This window comes from Coloeus monedula, assembly GCF_965178545.1.
Source record: "Coloeus monedula genome assembly, chromosome: 1".
In the NCBI taxonomy this organism is placed as follows: Eukaryota; Metazoa; Chordata; class Aves; order Passeriformes; family Corvidae; genus Coloeus; species Coloeus monedula.
The window spans coordinates 15,100,889-15,118,968 of record NC_138781.1 but is presented as its reverse complement, the minus strand read 5'-3'; the positions used below and the strand labels follow the sequence as shown (position 1 = coordinate 15,118,968).

The window sequence follows — 18,080 nt, the reverse complement described above, 5'->3', positions numbered from 1 at the left end:
TCAGTTTATTCCTTTTACTCCTCCCTGCCTTTCTGGTTTTGGAAGTAATTTTTCAAGCTTACCAGCTTGCCTGACTTCTGCTTTCCTTTGCATCCTGATTGCAAGACAAAATGTTGGATAGGTGAGTTGTGTGTTTATTCTGACATAAAATTTTCCTATAGTCAATAGATGAAAAAAATACCTAAAAAAAACCCATCCCAACCAACCAACTATTTTTTTCCTGTAAAATCCAGTTTCTATGCAGGTGTGTTTTACATACCCACAGACCCCTGAAATACTAGAAACTGGATGCTCTCACACTGTTCCTCATAATTACTTGCAAGAAATAATGATAATATTTAGCCAAAAAAAGCTCTCAAAAAAGGAAGAATTTACATATGCCAAATTATTTAATAGGATACTTTCACACATATGCGCACATACCCTTGAGGCAAGAAAGTGAGAATTTGACTATAAAAATGAAATTATGCTTTCCAAGTGAAATCCCTATATCGTGTCATCACTAGAGCTAGTTTTGTTCAGCCTTCATTAAATAGCATTCTAGTGCTCCGGATCTCCTTGGATAGGATTTTGTTCTTTTCCTGCATACTGTGAACTAATGCAACTCCTGGACTCACTCCAGTCTATGCTGACTTTACATCTAGACTTTGGGTATAAGCTGCTGATTATGGCTTCAAACTTCTCAGGAAACAAAAATAAAAGAGCTCAAGAAAATATTGCAGCTTTTCACAGTGATCTCATGCATGGCCACATGCTGTCAGGAATTTAAAGTTTCTTGTGCTGGGTTTTAATGCAGGCATACTTTCCATGGCAGTCTGAAATACTGCTGCAGTTTGACTTACAACCACTGGCAAACAGTATATTTACAAGATAGTCTGAATGTCCTAAAATGTAGCCTTCACTGAGCCTTTTTTTGTTGTTGTTTTTTTACTTGACTCTTTATGAACTTGATTTTTTTAAGTCAAAGCAATCTATATGTATGCTCAACTGCAATACAAATCATTAAATTATTTAGAGAAGCTGCTGGATTATTTAACTCTTCCACTGCTGTATTTTATTCATCTTTTCCATTAGAACTTAAAAATCAGGCCAGGTATAGAAAGCCAGTGAGAAAAACAAGCATCTTGCTTGGACTTCAAAATCCTTTGTGTAGAATGCAGATGTAGAACTTAGTAATAAATATGCCAGTAGTGCTGGTGGGCTGAAATGGAGTTCCCAAATGGCTCCCAGAGGCTCCCTGCTGGAGGAAGAACTGTCTTCATGCCGTAAGAATACTCTTCTGTAGACTCCGTGGGCAGGACCCTGTGCCAACAGTAAACTTGGTGCATGGATTTCATATGGGTCTGCCCAGTACATGCTCTGTCAAGGTGCTGAAGCTCATGAACAGCTGCCTTTCATTGCTTGAATCACAAACTCTGGGTCCAGCCTTTATGGTGCCTGTGAGGATGATGGGGTATTTAACAGTGAACCTTCTTAGGGTCCCCATACCCCAAAATTCCCCAAAGCTCGCAACATCTCATTTCTCCTGAGAACTGCAAGGTCCTGGGTTTGGAGACAGTGCAGTGTGGGTGGCAGAGAGCAGTCTTACTGCAGAACTTACCCCATTTCCCTGCTGGGTTTTGCAGCCCCTCCTGAGCTCTGTGCTGCTGTGGCCGCTGAACATCAGCTGAGCATCAGGCTGTCTTCACACATGTCAGGGCCCTAGGGACTGATCATTCTGTAGCATCACCTGGCACAGGGCTGTGTCCCACAGTGCTTGGAAGCATTGTACCGTGTACCGTGTGTGTGATTTTGATGATTATGCACTGTTCCTCAGCAGTGGTTTTGCCTCACTTTTAGAAAAATACCTTGCAAGGCAAGGTATTTTTTCTTTGCCTTGCAAGAATCTAGTCCAACCCCCTTTCTGTAACTGGCTGCTGGTGTATTACTGTAACAACCAATGGCCATCAAGACTTTGAGGGAGTCCATTCTTTCCAGCTCTTAATTTGTTCAAGCTGCCTGTCTTTTCTCTCTTTTAAGGGATGTCTCTTTCCATTACACATGCTTAGTGCCTCTCTTCAAACAGCGCAGCATTCCTTTGATGCTATTCATGGGACAAACAAGTGGACTGATGACGGAATTTACCTGCAAGAGTATCAGCATGCTTACACTATGACCTTCTGGTTGTTGGCCTGCTCTGTAGTGTGCTGCTGAAGTTAAGCTTTGTGCACTGCAGTTGGTTCAGCTAGTTTCACATGATCAGTTCTCTCCTAATAAAGTGTGCTATGTTGGACAGACCTTTACTGAAATCTCCTGGAGAAGGAAAACAAAACCCTTCTCAAAAAAGTGGCCAGATTTCTGCAGGGGATGAAATGAAGTGGGTTAAGAGAGCCAGTGAGGAGACTGGGTCTCTAATGGGAGAATATGCAGTGGGAGCTGGAGAAGAGCCAGGGGAGAAGAGGAAGTACATTTGGAAACACTGAAGAATAGAAATGCAGTGGGATTACCCATAGGATGGGATACAGAAGGAAGGGGGAATCACAGAATAACGAGGTTGGAAGAGACCTCTGAGATCGAGTCTAACCCATGTCCTAACACCTTAACCTAGACTATGGCACCAAGTGCCATGTCCAGTCTTTTTTTAAACACATCCAGAGATGGAAGTATGCAAAAAGCAGCAGAAATAAAATCAGAAGTGAGGGATTGGCAAGGATGAGAGCTGGGAGCCTAAAAGGAGTCTGGGAACGGTGGTTGTAGTCTTGGGAAGATGAACTTTGGGGCAAATGCAGCTGAACTCCTCCCATGTGTCAGTAAAAGCTGTGGTGTGGCCGAGCCCTTATTTCCAGCCATCACATGGGCATCAATATTGCACCAGCCTTGCAGGCTGTTCCCTGTATGCTCATGAAATGGCTCTGGGAACCTGGACTATAACAAACCTCTTGGCTCCCCACGCAACTACCCCTGTTCTTTCATTTGTAGGCTGTTTTCTGTGCTTAGTTCATTTCATTTTGACAAAGTCATGATGTTTTACTTTTGAGTTTGAACTGACCATCTGTATACCGGGGAAGAACACCTCCCTGTTACCTCACTGAAACCCCATCTGTCTTCTCAGTGAATGTGTGCCTGCAGCACATAACTGGTGATTACATGGTGCATGTGTTTCCTCTCGTGTGACCGAGAGCTGGGGTGGCAGCTGATTCTTGTAAGGTCACTGGAGGAGGTGGCCTCTTTGCGGGACTGAGTGTGGAAAATATTCTTCAGCCTTGATTTAAGCAGAGGTCTTACGTGAGCCATTATTCTGTTCTTTCAGCATCACCTTTCATATGCATAGATTTTGCTGAAATTGCTTTTATAGCCTGTTCTTGAAGAATTCAGTGAGAACTTTATAGCTCTGCACCAGTCAGGTTTAACTGAGTACAGTGACTGTTTTGTCCTGCGCAGTGAAAAAGCCAGGCTTCTTCGTGAGGGTGACTTCCCTACCACTTAGGTATCCTTTTGCATTTAAAATATCCAGAATACAGATTTTGAAAAATTTTAATTCTACTTTCCCCCCCCCCCATCTTTAGCACAGGGGAGGAGATACTGCTGTATTTCCAAATTTCCTTTCTGAAGCCTGTCTTGGAATTTACAATGTCTGTGAGCAAAGATGGAACATGGCAGTGTTAAAATGGAGAAAAGTCAGCTGTAACATTATCTCCCATTTAAAATTAAAACTGTGAAAGCATAAAAGCATTCAAAAGCCTTTGCTCATGTGCAGTTACACAAACGGTCCTAAATTAACTGCACAAATAATAACAGGTCAAATAAGCCATAACCTGTGAGGGTGTCAGTGTTCTCTTCTGGATGTGCCTAAGTTTATTGAGATTCTCCTTTTAACCTAGAGGAGAAGTAGTGTTCCCCTGGTACTTTGGATTTGTCAGTGTGTATTCAGAGAGACTTGAAACGAATGGGTGAATCCATTTGCTCTAGCAAGTAGTGCAAGTCCAATCGCTTTTCTCTCATCCCAGCCTGGAAGTCTATGAAGTGTCTGTGAAATGTGACTGACTTTCATAGTTCAGGGCTATCTTGACTTCTTCCTAAAATTCTTAACAGGTCTAATGCACGCACAGCACTTCTTCTCATTCTTGCGTATTGTTTAGTTTCCTCCAGCATTCATTATTGATATTCATAAGAGCATGCTGTGCTGCTGATCTAAGCAAATTGGATACAAAGTGAGCTGGCTTATTTTAGGACTTACCTTTGTGTAATCATGTCTGACTGGCCCTTTTTAGAATGTGTGTGCCCCAATTCTTTGTATAAGTGAAGTGTATTTTGGGTGAGAATAGACTTTGAGCAGAAAGTCAGCAATTCTGAGCCAAGATCTGTGTGTGCACCTGGGCACAGCTTCAGCCCAGAATTATAATGGCGAAGCTTACAGACTGTCAGCTGTTTTTCTAAAATGCACTATTTTAAGAGAGAATGGGCTATATATTTTATCCGTTTTAATTATAATAATGTGAACCTCAGGTTCTTAGCAGGAGCAGGACATAACTGTGTAGCTTGATTACTTCAGTGGGGTGATAATCATAGTTTAGTTTTACTCCATGTGCTCAAGAGAATCATGTGATAATACATCATTATTTCTGGTAGTATTAGGTAGGTATTCAAACCTTACAAGATGGTTTTGATGAAGGATGGAAATGCACTGTCTGTACGGACCTGAAGGAAAAAGCCACTGTGAGTGGCCCCTCGCAGGGGTCTCGTGGCAGTGCTGTGGTAGGAGGTGACCTGTGCTGCTGTCTGCCAGCTCTAACCGCAGAGAGGTCTCATGGCTTTCCTCACAGACTGTGCTGAGAAAGAGGATAGGACAGTATCCAAATCTAGCATCCTGAAGTTGCTTTAGGAGACGTATAAAGGAGAAAATAGACTGACTCACAAGGGAAGCAGCAGCAGCAGCAGAATTTTTTTATTTGGCCAGATAGCTATTTTTGTGGAGGGTAAGTCATTACTTTTGAAGCCATCTGTCTGAACTGCAGTGAATCTCACCATAACTGATCGAGAGTAATAAATAATTAAATAGTAGTGCTCAAATGAGTATCTCTACCCTGCTTTCATCTAGTTCCCTTGGTTCTGGCGTTTGACAAGTACCTGTCTGCTGCCTTGGCGCTGTGAAGGTGGTTGTTCGTACCTGCGCCGCTGCCCTACTTTCGAGCAATTCATGCAGTGAGAAACCTGATTATTTTTTCAGTCTGATGGTCCTACAATGTGCTGTTGTGGAAACTGTACCTGAACTCCCTGCAGTTTCATGCTGCCTGTGGTGAAACCGAAGCGTGTCCCCCTCAGCTGTGAGCGGTGGCTGGGCTCAGCCTCCCGAGCAGCGCTGATGCGCCGTGGCTCTGCGAGCGCAGGGGTGGCAGAGCGGTGGCCCGGAGCGGAGGAGGGCTGGAGGCTCCAGCTGCCGCCGGCTCGCAAGGTAAACACGGGGTGACCTATAAGCCAGCCAGTCAACTCGCGCGTGGCCTTATTAGGCAAGCTGCGGAGCCGTGTCTGGGGACGGAACATGCTGGATGAGACGCACAGCCCAGAACGGATCCAGCGCAGACCCCGGGAGACACGACCCAGTACTGCGGCGCTGACAGCGAGCTGCTGGTGCCTGAGCCCGGCTGTCAGAGACGCTGCACTCTGCCTGGCAAATATCAAGAATTATGCTGGAGGTGGCTTTAAAAAGTGAAATCCTTTAGTGTAAATGTTAGTAGCTCTGGTTCTCTTCCTGGCGTGTTTTAAATGTGCTCGGTTATAACCTTAGGGCTCCACGCTGTCAGTCCATGCACTGAAACACTTTGTGGGGGCCTTTGCTGGGAAGTGCGTTTGCATTCCTTGTGCTGCTGGCTTTCAGAGGAATACCTGGACTAAGAGGAACTAATTTATTTATTAATTATGACTTTGGAACTTGTTTCTCCTCTCTTATTATGCAGTTTTATGCCCTTTATTGGAAAACTGATTTTTACTGGCTAAAGCAATTATCTTGCTCCCAGAAGAAGGGGAATATTGGCACCCACTGTCTGTGGGCAGACCAGGACTAAGCTAGATTGCTTCATACCCATCTCATTAAAACTGACTTTTGCATGGAAGAAGCCTTAAAAAAAGTACTTACGTTTTCCCTGTAGTATAATCTCCATAGATTTAGACAAACAGATGCTGTGTAAACTTTCCCAGAGAGCTCTGGGAAGGCTCTTCAGATCTGATGTGTGATTAACTCCCTGGTACCCCCCTGCTCACCAAGAATGTTGGTGATTTTTGCAGGGGCCTAGGGAGTGAATGAGAGCAATAAGGAGAAAAATGCCATAGCTGCCATGAATTTAAATCCGCTCTCTAGAGAACAGACTCCAGAACTGCAGCTTCACTGGGTTAGATTTTCTTTCCTCATTAATTTTTGCTTAGCCATGCTGGTTGCAAATTGAGCCTGGTACATGTGCCTTTTTCATAGTGCAGTGACAGTACTTGTAGTCAAGCTGTCCTACCTTGACCGTCAGCTTTTGAATAAAGCATACATTTTTTCTTTATTTCTTTCAATAAATATTTAATTTTCTGAGGAAGCATTGCAACATGCTATAAACAGGATGGGAGCTGGGGTTGTGGGTTTCTTGTCTGCAATGTTGCTGTCTGCCTGAGGCTTGTAAGTTAGTTATATTTCAAAAAGTTGTATTTCAAGGTAAGAATGTAGGGATAGGATGTGGCCTGTGAAATATCACATCACAGTGGTAAACAAAATTGCTGTTTTCCTTAGATGACTATCACGAAGAGCCAAAGATCTTTGTTATAAATTCTTCCTTGGGGTATGCGTGCCTCTCTCTGCTCCCTTATTGGGCTTTTACACGCATGCAGAGGTAGCAGTGCAGAGGTGGTCAAGAGCAACCAGGAGAAAACTCCATAGTGTGGCAGGGCTTTTTGTGTCAACTAACTGCATGGGGCCACTTGCTGCTCCAGGCAAGATGATGGCCTCAGGCTGGTTGCAGACACTAGAAGTGTCAGAAGATGGGGAACCCATCCTAGAAACCCTGGCTGCTTGTTTGAAGGACAGGAGTTTTACAGTCTCCCAGCAGCAGTGTAAGCCCATGGTCACCCCAGCAGCAAAGCTCTCATTCACTGCAATAGCAAAGGAGAAGCTGTTGCTTCATGACTCCAGTGAAGGATATCCACAGAGCTGTGACTAACCCTGTGCCTTCACAGTCTGAGCTGCAGCTACTTCACAGAGAGCTGTGAAGCACTCTCCAGTGTTGTTTTGCTGGGTAAAACGCCACGTCTCCTCAAAGTCCTTGAGCTGTTTAATGATTTAGATTGTCTGTATTGCTGGGAGGTGAGTTCCCTTCCAGCCATTTGCTCAGTCCAGAAATGGCCATGTTCACACGTGACGTGTTCTGTTACTGCTTCAGGCCCAGAAACAAATAGGTGTGACTGAATTCAGATAATGTGCCCCACTGATAGATCTGATTGCCACATGTGGAAAGGGCATGTGGCCTTTGGAATTCCTTGAAGGAGCCCCTCTAGACTGATCCTAAAGAGGAAAACCTTGGACATTTTTAATTATGCTGCAGTCTTGCCATGCAGTTTTGCGAACAGTGATATGAGAGGTAGGGATGTCACGGGATGTTAGATTCATGTTCCTTATTCTGAAAATATGTTGCAAAACTGAAAGGTACCAAAATTTCCTTTTAGGAGTAATTAATTGCTGAAATTAATGAGTTGAGGGAAATCTGAAATAGTAATCTGGAGATTTGAAGGGGAATTTTAGTGTGTGTACAAAAATACCTGTTGTTCTCCCTTCTCCTAGAGCACATGACTAAACAGACCATCCATATTCTTTCAACACATTTTGTACTATAAACCTCAGTCCCCTTTATAAATCTTATTAATCAGCTTTTTTCATCTTTTTGCATATGACCTGTTTTAAAGGACACTACACAAACAACACAGTGCTGAAATTATCTGAAGACTTGTCCAAAACACAATCACTGGCCAAACATAAATCTTTTTGCCAGGATGGTTATTTGGAAAGGATTATGTTTGCTTTCTGCTGGAGTGATGACACTATGTCAGGAAACTACCCTATTTTTAAAGTTCATACAAATGGCCTCCATTTAAGAAATGAGAAATTACCACTTGCCCACATACATGGGGTTTGGTTGGAGAAGACAGCCCTGACTGGCATTGCCAACCCAGAATACGTACTGTGATTGCAAGCTGGGCTGCTGGGACATGACTCAAGCTGTTAAGTGATTGTACTACTGAAGTAATCTTCTGGGAGATTTTCGACTTGCCCTTCAGCTTTGGGCTGACTTACTTCTTGAACAACTTGGCAGAAACTGCTGGAGAGTGGGAGGAAGGGGAAATAAGAAAAGGGAGTGCCTTGCCAGTTTCCTTTGGAAAGATATGCCTGCATGCCAAAAACTGACTGGGTGGCATGGGATAGGTGAGAAGCCTGCAGCCTGGAAGGGGAGGTCAGATGGACTGATGGAAAAGAGTAGTCTGCTTTAGCCCAGTCCTCTGACCTTCATTCTTACAATCATCCACAGCATCTCAGATCTTGGCATAGCTCGTTTTGACTAGCAATTCCAAGGTGTTCACCTTGCCCAGAAGAGCAGCTGAATAAAATTCATGAGCTCCTTTAGATCTCTACTCATGAAGAGTGGATGAAAATATGATTTCATCATTACATTTATACAGATCATCTTAGTTTTCTGTGCTGTTCAGATTCCTGTTTACCTAACTAGCACATTTGCAGAAAGTTTCATGCAGTCACTGTGGGATTTCTTTCCTTTGCATCGTTGGTTTCTTTAAAACTTTATTTTATTTTTAGGTTTTCTTCAAACAGTTGTCATGGGCTTCTTTGATTTTTGCTTTTATGATATCTGCAAGTCACAACAAAGTATCGACTTCTCTTTATCACTTCTAAACACTTCTAAATATAAATTCATAAGTGATCAAAATTAAAGAGGAAAAAAGGCCTGATCTTGGTGGGACCTGGTTCATAACTCCTCAGTGCTTTGGGGCTGGCAGCCCTGTAAATTGGGAACCGTCTTGCAAGTCATTTAAACTCCAGCTTTGATTAGAGCTATTAGTTTTGCCAGACAAAAGGAAGATATTTTCCTTCTCTTCCTGTGGGAAGCTTCAGAACAACATTTAACTGCCAGCTGGTCTTTCATGAGCAGTCTCAGATTTGAAATGTATACATGCTTAACCTTGAGCTCTAAGCGCAGATGACTGCAAACTTAGCTTCCCGCTGGGCTGCCCCCCTTTCTGATGGCTGAACTGTTGTTCTCTCTTTGTTTGCTTATGTTGGAGGCTGCTAATGCTCAAGAATTAATGATGGCAGAGGGGGAGACGAGAACATTACTACCGATTTGTAACACAGCCTTGATAACGTAGTTTGGCTGAGTGTTCTTGTAGGTTCTGGAGACTGGATCAGTTTTGAAGGACAAACTGCTCTTCCTCCTTTCCTCATCAAGTATCTGGAAATTATTTTCTTTTCCTCTGGGAAGGATTTGCTCTTAAACCTGCTGTTTTCAAACAAGCAGCAAAATGCTAAATCCGAGACTTCTTTTCTTTATACCATTGCTTAACTCTGCTGACTTACTGGTTTTGCACCCTTAATTTTTTTCTCCACTTCCAAAGTTGGTTAAGGGCCAGCACAGAGACTTCTCTTGTGATAGGTGATCCGTTTTTGATGAAAAGGAGAGACAGAAGCGGTCAGTTACCAACAGTTAAATATTCCCAACAAGCTGTGTGAAGTGCATAGCATTGCTGTAGCACCCTAAGGCTCCAGCATCTCAGAGCTTGAAGAGTTTTAATATTGGAAGTAATGTTGGCACATACCCCTTATCTTGAATCAATGCTGAATGTCCTCTGGGGTTGCAGATTCTGCACAGCAGCACAGTTTCAGTATTAACAGCAGTGACATTAATGTTAAATCATAGGTACTGTGCACAGAGCAATGGCTGGTGATCACCTTCCAACCTAACATGAAGAGATCTTTAAATCAAACTCTAGGTATTTTTGTGAAGAACTTGATAGAGATGTTGTTTTTATTGAATATTTAACTTTCCACTATAATAACTCTCTTTGGTCCCATGAGGTAGCCCCTGGATTCTTGACCTGCCAGCTGTATATAGGAGGAAAAGGAGTCCTATTTGCACCAAAGCCTATCACAGATATTTCTTCCCAGGTGGTAGCCAGACCAGTTGGAGAGACTGGCTTCTTACTGTGTAGTGTAGGTAGAATATGAACAGCACAAGCAAAAACCCATTTAAAAATTACACAGTTGTGAAAGGCACTCCAGAGTTTTCCTGTCTTTCTGCAGCTCCGTGTGCTTTCCCTTCTGCACCTCATTCACCAGGAGGATGCTGAGGACAAAATGTCGGGGATGATGTATTGCAGAGGAGGGGGGGAGCCTGACCCCTCCCTCCACAAATACAAACATACCCCTCCTCTCTGTTGTAGGGGACATTGCCTGACAGAGGGGTGACATTTGAGCTGAGCTCACCTCTTTTGTTAGCCAGAAGGGTTGATCCCTTTCCTGATCATAAGTTCCTGTGCCTTTTTCTTTGTTCTGGCACCTCCTGAAAAGCATACCCAGCAAAAACAAAAGGGAATATTTACTGCCAGTTTATTCATCAGGCTGGGTCAGTAGGGGAGCAGGACATAGCAGAGGTCCTGCAGCAGAAGGAACGATGGGTAGGACTGTCTTTCTTGGCAGACTTGAGCTATTGCATCAGCTCAGCTGTCAAGTCTAACTCCTGCTTCAACCTTGCTAAAGATTGTAGGCACAAAATGAGTCAAATGAGTGATGTTTACCTGCTCTTTATGAGAAACTTCCCTTACTGTGTACCCGATGAGTTACAGGTGCTTAAAAACGCTACAGGTAATAACACCTCTATTCACAAGATCAGGTAAACAGTCTTCACACAAGCAGGGTTTAGAAAGAAATAGGTTTTTTTCAGAACAGGGTGTCCAGAATTTCCCCATTAGCTGTACTAGCAGCTGCTTTGTTAGTTCTGCCCCATTCCATTTTTGTGTTTTAAGCACACCTGCACTTATGCCTAGGACATAAAGCCCCAGATTTTCAGGTTAATTGCAGATTTGGACTAGTGTCAACAGATTACATTTTTTGTATATATTAAGCTCAAGTAAATGGAGGCCTTCACATCTGGCCAAGAGTGCACAGCAGTGTTGGTTTGTGTTCTCTTGGTAGGGCTGGGAGTGGTTAGAATTAAACATGAGACGTAGCAAAGTTACAGGCAAAGAAAAAAATGTGGTGTGTACCATCAAATATTTCTGAACAGAGAATGTTACTGGATGAGTCAGAGGCTTCAAGGCCATGTTCCCTGTGTTGGGTGACTCTTGTTCCAGGGAGCTCTGGACTGTTGAAAGATCAGCTAAGAAAAGGTGCTTTGGTTAGAGTAACTGCAACATTATTCATGTTTTTTAAAATAAATAGATTAAAACAAATAGCAGGTGCATTAGACCAGATGGAATGCATGTTCTTCTATCCATTGCAATAACTTGTTAGTATGAAAAACAGTGTTTTGATGACCTAGATAGGCTAAATACTTCATGATGGGCCAACAGCCATTAATAGGTTGTTGATAGAGTATATTTTTCACTTGTGGTTATGCAGTCTCTTTCACAGCATCATTGCTCATATCTTGTCTGTACATTGAGGTTCCTAGCATAGATCAGGGTTCTGTTGTACCAGGTATCACAGAACCAGGTAAGAATAGTCAAGAACTTCAGTCTTGTGTTTCTAGTCTACCTTTTCATGGTCCTGACAGCCCGAGTCCTGTGGTGAGCTTTCTACTCATAGAATCATAAAATGGTTTGGAATGGAAGGGACCTTAAGGATCATCTCATTCCAACCCCCCTGCCAGGACACCAACCAGACCAGGTTGCTCAAAGCCCCATACAGCCTGGCCTTCAACACTTCCAGGGATGGGCCATTCACAGCTTCACTGGAGAACCTGTTCCAGGGCCTCGCCACCCTCACAGTAAAGAAATTCTTCGTAATATGTACACCTACCCCTCCTCAGCCTAAAGCCATTACTCCTTGTCCCATCTACAGGTCCTTGTAAAGTGCCTTTCCTGCTCTCTTGTAGCCCCCTTTAGGTACCGGAAAGTGCTCTAAGATCTTCCTATAGCCTTCTCTTCTCCAGGCTGAACCACCCCACTCTCTCAGCCTGTAATACTGATAGTAGCTGAAATCTTTTGGAAGGGAAGAAGTCTGTTGGAGGGAGGCTGATAGACTTCCCTATTTGTTTGGATGGGGTTAAGTGCATGGACCTGTTTCAGTCACATATTTAGTGCTTCTTTGTGTCTGTGTTTGACCATCAGGTAGTTGGTAGTAGTATCAGTAGTGGACAACTGAGCCTGGGTTATTGCACCATTGCAAACAAATATTTCCAGACTTTCAAAATTAACTAAAAGGGTTCCAACTCTTCAATCCAAAATCCATCAAATCTGTTTAATGGAAAAAAAAAAAAAAAGGTAGCTAGACAGTACTTTCGTGCAATTTTTCACCTTCTGTCTCGAATTAAAATATTTGGAGCTGTGGTGTCTGTTCTTAAATCCCTACCCCCACCAGTAATTTTGCTCATATGTTATCCATAAATCTTGTCTGTTTTAAATGTTCCAACTAATAGTTAGGCAAAACATTTAAGCATAATGCTATGATTATCAGAGTCTGTTTTTTGGCAGCCTGGGTGCTGTTTTTCTTAAGTAAGCACTGCAGTTTATCCTGATTAGAGATATGAAGGAATTATTCCTCTTCTCAGCATTTTTTCTTGTTGCTGTTGTTGGGGTATTTTTGTTTGGTTGGTTTCTTAATATGAGGATTTAGGGGTTTTGCATTCATTTTGCAGGAATATAATGTGTGATTTGGCTGTATCTTTGAAGTGGTAATATTATAAATCTCCCAATCACCATTGCCCAATCTGTTTTAGCATTCATGTGCCTAATTTCTATTTGTAATCTGATTACTGGCTTGAGCTGCTCCGGCTTGCAGCCTATTGCTATGCATTTACTGTACTCCCTGGGACGCGATAGCCTGACAGCTCCAGTCCTGTGCTATGAAAAATCTCTCCACGATATTGCTAAGACAGGCCTAAGGGCTGTGGCTGGTTGAGAATTAGCTGCTATTGTAGTTTCTCTTTGCCGAATCCTTTGTTTGTGCAACCATGTTCAGAAATCCTTGGATCTCCAGCTATTTGGGAAATGTTAAATACTCTGAGGAACAAGGTAAGAGTTCCAAGTAGATAAAAGAAAATGCAGTTTGTGTGTGTTTAATCTCTCATATATATGTGTGCATGTGTAAATATTGTTTGACTGGCTCTCTTGCAGCTGCATTAGGTACTTTAGCAATCAGTATGCATTTAGTCACCTAGGCTATTTTGTTATTTCCTAAAGGACACTTTTGAAAGATCCGATTAGATGGATCTTTTAATTAGCTTAGTATGCCACCGACTTAGGGCCTTTAAATACACTAAGTAACACTGGAAGGTTGCATCTACTTTTTCTTTTTAGAGTCTTCATTTTAAATTTCCTATACATTAAATTATGAATAGTGGTTTTATCCAGTAGTTTGCACCTAAGAGGGAAGGGAACTCGACTGAACAAATGGTTAAACTTGTGAACAAGTCTGATTTATACTTCAGTAAATATACTCTTAATTTTAAATAAAAATATTTAAAACTGCTTTAATGTGATTATGAGAGTGTTTAGAATCCTTCAGTAAAAACCAGAGCAAAATGCTGTTGTAAATATTTTCCTTCTGTCTATCAAGTACTGGGAGGGTGGTTTTTTAATCTTTAAATTAACCATTGAATAAGACTCTGCTAAACTGATGTTTCTTCTGTGGGCATATTTATTGTCTTTTGATGCAGAGTTGTTTTACTTTTCCTCCTATGTTTGTATTTAAGACTTCCATATTGTGGTAAGTAAGTTTTATTGGACTTTAATCCCCCCACATGGTGTTTAATTTGAACAGGAGGAAATACATAAGATATCAAAACTGTGTAATGGAATTTAATTGTCTGCTAAGTTTTTCTGTGTTTGGGGTGTAGGGGAAGATTGGAACTCACCCCTGTGAAACACAGCAAAGTTTTAAGATGATTTTGAGGCATTATAGATGTGGTATGTATGAATGTTACTGAATGTGTTTCAGGGGTAGCAGGAGCCAAACCGGCTGATGTGCCCCTCTCAGCAGCCCTTCTCCCTCCCTGCTCCCCGGGAAGCATGCAGGCTCCTTTCTTCTGTTCTCATATTCCCTCCCCACTTTTGGCTGGGGTAGGCAAAATTTCTCTGTGGTCTGCTTGTGGTTTTCATGGTGGACAGCTGTTCCAGTGCCAAAAATTCTAGGATGGGTTGTATCCTGTTAGAACAGCTATAAATTTAAGCTATGCCTGGTTCTGATTAGCTAAGCTGATACTGAGCTGGGCTGTGGAAGTTAGTGCATAGTCCTCTCAAAGTAATGTAAATCTGGGCTTTTTAGAGGATCCGTATGGCTCAGAGTATTCTTTTTAATGTTGCAGTGTAAAATATAATGATTTATATACCATTCACACTGTTTTTCTTATAATATTCTGTTTTGGTCTAACAAGATGTTTCTGTGTAATCTGTGTGCATTATTCTCCATTTAATGGAAAGAGAAAATTAATGTTAACAAAACCAGGAAAAAGTTGCCTATTAAAAGTTGAAGAATGCTATTAGCAAAGCTGCTTGAAATCTGCACTGACTTGTAGCAGATGCCTAAAAAATGCCTTTTTGCACATTTTAAGCTTCTTTATCAAGTCATTAAAATCATCTTTCTGTTACTTTTTTTGAACCTTTTTTCAATCTTTATACCTGTAGATGTAGCAGAAGGAAATGGAAGAGGATAAAAAGTTTTGAAAGGCATAGACAAAATGTACATTCTCTAAATTAAGACCCATATTGTTAGCTATACTAAGCTTAATTAAACCCTGTCTGCAAAAACAAGAGACATTCTACCCAGACTGAAAATCTTGTGCATAAACAAAAAAAAAATTTTTGCAGTTAGATCTTCTTTGAAATAGTTAAATCTTAGCTCTGAGGTAGAGTAAAAGGAGTGTAGCTGCATTTGAATTGTTCTAAAGTCTGTGTCTGTCTTTGAAAAAGAAAATGATTGCTGTATCAGTGGCCAACTGTTTATTAATTTAGGGTCTTGGGTAGCAGATTTAATACAGATGGAGACGGAAGGCAATTTTTCATTGGGAGTAAGTTGTCAGTAGCTCCATGTGTTTTGCACAGCAGTCCCAGACCAGGACCTGCTCCCTGGCTGCTCTAAGGTCTCTTGATTGCATCCTCAGTGAATGGAAGAGGGTACTTGGAGCACTGGTCCCCCTTGCCACTGGTCATCATTTAGACCCTCTGGTGATGCAGTTGATGCAGAAATGAAAAACTTGGATCTGGGAGAGGGTGGGGTTGCTTGTTATGGTTCACACAATTTTGGGGACCTAGAGGCTTTGTAATACATACTTTTTGAGCATAAGGCTGCATCTGACACAATTTTGCTCTCAGTGTAAACATGTGTTCCTCTGTGAAATGCATGTTGTAAGGCAATGCAGAAAAGAAAGGGAGCTTCCAAACAGTAGACAATCTTCAGAAATATTTCTGTCATGGATGGTGTAATACTGTTGCAAGAGATCCTCAGCTGGACATCTCTTGGCTTCTGCAGTGAATATGCAGTTTTCATAGTATTGCCAGGCTGCAGCCAAAAGGGCTCTTGCTGCTCGCAGCATTTCTCGTTTGCAGAGTGCTTCATAAACGTGTCCACTGCCCATTTTATAATCTGGGAAACACTGAGTTTAAATGATCACCCCAGGCTGCAGTGCTACACCACAAGTATTAGGAGTAGAACGTCGCAGTTGCATTAAGTGTTAATGCTTTTGATATGCTTGCTGTCTGTACTCATTTTTGCAAGGCTTTGATTTTATCATCATCTTGGACATGCCAGCTGGTGCTCCTTTGATTAGAGAGAAGGCCTCTGCACAGTCTTTTGCAGGGGAAAAAGGCTATGGTTGGAAACTATAACCTAGTTTACCAAAAGTTCCCCGTTTATTACAGCATCTTCACAATGGTGTGGTTTTTTTTTTCCTCTTTCACAGATTTTGCCAAAGGAAACTCCATCAGATTTAAGCCTTCACGACTGCTCCTAAGGAAGAGAACGTTAAGGTAAGGTCCACTTTTTCTTGCCCAGTGAAGATGACTGGTTGCAGTAAGTTTCTGTCATTGCTTGAATCTACAGTTATTCTTTTGTCAGGAAAAATGATTATTGGCCCTCTCACAGGACCAAGCTTTTGCTTAGAGCGGATGTTCTGAACAAGCATTGAAAACACCAACTGCCTCCTAAATAATGTTAAAATTTATAGCTGACATTGCTAAAGGGAAAGTCCTACTCTTCACTGAGCCTTCTGTCATTGCAATGCCCATTTTTCCTTGCATGGCATGGACAGAGTATAGACATGAAGTGTGAACCTGTCTGTAAAAGCAGGTGGCTGAAGTGGGTGAATTAATTATACATCCTTGCATGGAGCAATTGGGGGGAGAGAGAAGAAGGGGGACACTGCAGATGAATGGACAAGTGGTGTTGCATCCAGTCAGGGCTGTGCTGCCTCCTTGTCTGCACTCTTAGGGCACAGTTCCACAAGGCTGAGTAAGGGGATACAACTAAACAGTTAAGCAAGATGGCTGGTCACATTCCCTCTCTCTTCCCATCCTTGCTCCAGCTGCTTTGGGTGCCCATGTTTGTGCTTGCTGGACTCATTCACAATGGCACAGAGAGGAGGTCAGGAGTTGGGAACCCACTCTTACCCCAGCAAGCCTCTGTTTCATTGGCTCAGCTGTGCAGGAATCCCCCTGCCAGAGGTGCCAGAGGGGCACAGGCTCATGTTTGCAAGCTTCTTTTCAGTCAGTGCACACACCTAGAGCACACCTGGTTCCCTGCCATGTCGTTTCTTAGGTCCTGCAGAGAGATGGAGGGATTAGGTTTACAAGACACACTGTGCTGTGAAAGCACGTAGGGGAAAGTAGCAATGGGAGTAGTAGAGAAGGACACGACTGTAGAATGGACCTTTTCCATAAGAGTCCAGGGAAGGAAGTTCTCCTGGAGGTAGAGAAAGAGAAGAAAAGTGAACACCAAGCACCTAGCTAGCAGGTATACCAGTGGATTTTGTATTTCAATCATAAAATCTCAGTATATGCCATACCTTTAAATGGGATGGCAGGTCGGTGTTACCAGTGGCATTTGGATCAAACTTTTGGTTGCTTTTGGGCGTGTAACTAGGTTAGTGGGACAGCTATTTAGAAACCATATGCTGCTGCTGCAGCAGCAGATGAAGTTTTCAGCCTGGAATCCCTGATGTACAGCATGCAGCTCACACTTTGGAAGTTGCCAGAGCTGTACAACTACTGAGACTGTCAAGTACTCTACTAATGCTACATTATACATTGTTTTTAAACAAAAACTATTGAGACTGTGAAGTATTGTTGACTGTGTTTTAACAGGAATCATCTGAATTCCTGAACACTGGAGAGTATAATGAGTTTGTTGGGAACCTGAGGCCAAGCCGTACACAAACCCAGTGTGAAACAAACTGGTGGAACCTCATGCTGTTGATTGCATTTCATGAACCATGATCACAGGCTATATTTGAGGCAAGGAAAGGACAAGAAGTTGCTCTTTCAGTATCCAGATTTAACAGGGACTTCAAGAAAGAATTCTTGCAAACTTCTAATTTATTTATTTATTTATTTATTTATTAATTTAGAGAAACCCATGTACTCCCTAATTATTTCAATAATAAATGTGCATAGCCTAGCTCTTAAGTGCAGTTAATTCATAGTGCTGCTGCTCAGAATATGCACGTAAATTTGTAGCATGACCAGATGTAGTTGTGGGTTCTGGATGAGTTTCTAGAAGAGGGTTTTGGATGAGTTTGAAGGTATGATATATTTGGCAATCCAGGTCTGACTATCTGACTCTGCTTAAGCAACTGAACTGATGCTGTGACTGCTCCTCCAGTAGAGAAACTAATAAGGCAGGGAGACATCTGGAA

General features: G+C 42.3%; 1 protein-coding gene across 9 annotated transcripts in view; it reads left to right on the top strand.

Moving 5' to 3' along the window:
• The window catches only part of SVIL (supervillin), a 134,393-nt gene that overhangs the window by 54,140 nt on the left and 62,173 nt on the right, over positions 1–18,080 (top strand). For all 9 annotated transcript variants that reach the window (XM_082279376.1, XM_082279383.1, XM_082279381.1 and 6 more), the window contains one exon: positions 16,131–16,197. The gene's annotated coding sequence lies outside the window, so the exon portion shown is untranslated. The remainder of the gene's footprint in view (positions 1–16,130; positions 16,198–18,080) is intronic.